Source organism: Centruroides sculpturatus, unplaced genomic scaffold (assembly GCF_000671375.1).
Source record: "Centruroides sculpturatus isolate CEXI.00-Female unplaced genomic scaffold, Cexi_2.0 scaffold1134, whole genome shotgun sequence".
Classification (NCBI taxonomy): Eukaryota; Metazoa; Arthropoda; class Arachnida; order Scorpiones; family Buthidae; genus Centruroides; species Centruroides sculpturatus.
In genome coordinates, this window is record NW_019385510.1 from 154820 (window position 1) to 158185 (window position 3366).

Here is a 3366-nt window from a genome sequence, read left to right on the forward strand (position 1 = left end):
AAAAAATTTTCTTTTCATTATAATTATTTTTAATTTTATATTTAAAAAATTGCTTATTAATTTTACTATAAATTTTGTATTAGTTTCTAACGATTATAATAATATTAATTTTATAAATCTGAATTCCAGAAACAATTTAAAGAAATTATTTTTAGATCCTACTTTCAAATAAATCAATTAAATCAATGATAAAGTATTTCCAAATTGACTTTTCTAGACGATACTCTTATTGACTATTGGGAATAAATCTAAATTTGACTCAATCTGTTACAAATTTTATAGATCTGTAGAAAGATAATAGATTTAAATAATATTTCAACTGACAATTTCGAATGTTTAAAATCGTTTATAGTGAATTATATTATGTTTTAATGCTTCATGAAAATTCTATTTTGATGTATTTTTAAAATATTTATTAAATTTAGTTTATATAAACAGAAAAAATTAAGTTTCTACGGACGTAAAAACAAACGAATGCACCGAAATCCTATTACGAAGAACTTCATAACGCAATTTATCATTGATTACATTGTTAGAGTGATGATATTTTAAATATTTTAATATTTGTTTTAAGGATATTTTAATATAATAAATAAGTTATACGGGTATAATAAAAGTATAAACAATTAATAAAGATTTAAACTTTGTTTACAGAAGCATAAGAACAGATGTATAGTGGATTAAAGTAATTGAAGCGTATGGAAGTCAATGATGGTTAATAAAAATAAAAAAAGTTAAATATCAGGCGGCAGATAACAAGAAAGATGTTTACAATTTGAAAGGATAATACGTCAGGATCGATTTCAATTATCTTGTAGAGAAAATAAAAAGATAAATATATAATACTTTAAAAATTCGAAAATACTTATAGTTTAAGACTTAAAATTTATTCTATTATTATTATTTTTACTCGAAAATAAATTTTGCTAAGAAATAAAATATATTTTAATATTGTATTTTATTTAAAAAATAAGATTAAAAAATACAATAATTTTACAAAAATACAATTTTATAAAATACAATAAAATAGAATGTTTTGATATTACACTTTTTAAAAAATACAATACACGTTTTTGTAAATAATATAAACTATAATAAAAATTTAAAAATTTACTGATTATTACAAATATTTTAATTTATTTATTTTTAATTTCAAATATTTTTAGCTAGATTTTAAATATTTAAAAATACTACGACTTTCGAAAAAGATCCATTTAGTATTCTTATGAATAAATAAATGAAGGAAAGAAAATTCAAAATGTAATGTCATAAATGGAATTATTTAGAGGAAAAAAATTACGAAAAAACGGTTTAAATCTAACAAAATAAGGAAAAATGTATACAGTAGTAGTTTTTTTCAGAAGGGAATTACAATAGAAAGTTATAAATAATTTTAGAAGGTATTCGTATACGAGAAAATATATCAGACTTAAGAGCTAGTGAAGAAGAAAAGTATGGTTTTAGATAGTGACTTTTTTGATTTAAACTTTAAAAAATTGAATAATACATGAGTAAGTCTATTCAATTATTCAGTAAATTTTTTTTTCGTATCATAAAGTAGTCCCTGAATAATTTTTAAACAATCAAGTAACTTTTAAAGTAATTAATACCTTTTAAAATTAAACTAAAAAATCCATATCATTAATTTAAAACGACTTTCTCAGATTATTCCTAATTTTTTACACAAAAATTATTCTATTAAAAATATAGGAAATATTTAAAATGGAATGTCTTTGTATATGTACGCACGTCAGAAAATTTGACGTAATTCATTTACGTTTTGTTACTGTTTTATTCCACGATATTTAAATGAAATTACGTGATGTCACCAAATTTGATGACGTTATCTAATTTATTATAATTATACAGTAAAAGGGGTCGATTAAATATCAAACTTTCGAAGAAAATGTACGATATTGAATTTTTAAATTTTAACTTGTCTTTTAGTTTAAAAAAGAAAACTTTTGAGAAAAATATATATAAAAACGGACATATAAACACTTAAAGTAAATGCGAAAATACTCTCTAAAATCATCTAAAACCTCTCTTTTACATTACGTTTTGGAAACTTTACACATATTAATGCAAAACATTAATTATAATTTACTAATAAATTGCCAAACGGGTAATTAATTCGTGATGCGTACTATTAAAACTGTCTGAAGAAATTTTAATTTAATGAAAAATTTATTATATTTTCTAAATAAAATTTACTAAAATAATCAATTATCATTTCCATAAAATTCTTTTATACACAGAAGCAGAAGGATAATGATTTTAAATATTTTCATCAAATTTTAATATATTGAAGTAATGTTAAAAAATGAGTCATTGTATTATAGAATCTTAGATATTTTTAATCCAAAAGTTGCAGTTTTGATGATTTTACAGGGGAAAAAATTAATCAAATAAACTTAAACTATAAAATTGAATTAAAAATTATTGGCAGTCCTCCGTAAAATACAAACGATAAAATAATTTTATGTTGATTAGATATGTATATTTCTTAAAAATGATTGGCTAAGTTTTTTAAAAATTTAAATTTTCGTCCAAACAAACATAATTTGTAAAAGTACATCATTTGTTTTAAATTATTATTATCTCAGATATTTTGCAAAGGAGTTTCTGTATTCATGAATATATTTTTTAAACTTCTCTATTATTCTCTATAATATTATTTAAAAATAAAATAAAATAAAATACATTTATAGAAAGCCAATGTTGTAGCGCCTCTCGTGGCCAGAATTCAAATTATTCCGCGAGTAAGGATGCTGTAGAAGCACGTGTTATTTCATAACATAAATAAATATCTATGGAATTTCGGTGCAAATATATTTATGGTAACGAAATTAAGATTTGAATTAAATAATTAAGCTTACAAATGAATAAAAATGAAAATTAGAAAGATTGCTTGCGCAGTTTCTGGAGGTTTGGACAGTGGTGTGGCCGCTCATTTGCTCAAGAAGAAAGGTTCTTATTTAACTTTTATTTTTTTAAATCAAATTATCAGTAATTATATATTAAGTTATAAATATACATGATATATCATTAACGTGTTTCAGTAATAATTGAATATAGGCATTTACAGAGTTAAGTTATATAAAATGTGTTTCAGTGCAGGTTATGAAGTAATTGGTGTTTTCATGAGAAATTGGGATGTCATTGACGAGACGGGTCAATGTTTAGCAGATAAAGACAGTGAAGATGCTCGATACGTTTGCAGAGTTGTCGGCATACCTTTTCGAGAGGTGAATTTTGTTAAACAATATTGGAATGGAGTATTCAGGTTTGTTTGTAAATGTTTATTTTAGTTTATTGTTGTTAGTACTAAAGGTTCATATTTTGTAATTATGGTCAATGTTCAGA

At 22.1% G+C, this 3366-nt stretch overlaps 1 protein-coding gene across 1 annotated transcript in view; it reads right to left on the reverse strand.

Annotated features, from left to right (window-relative positions):
- LOC111639670 overlaps nt 1-3366 on the reverse strand; it is a 128467-nt gene that overhangs the window by 64739 nt on the left and 60362 nt on the right. The gene's annotated exons all lie outside the window — the stretch shown is intronic.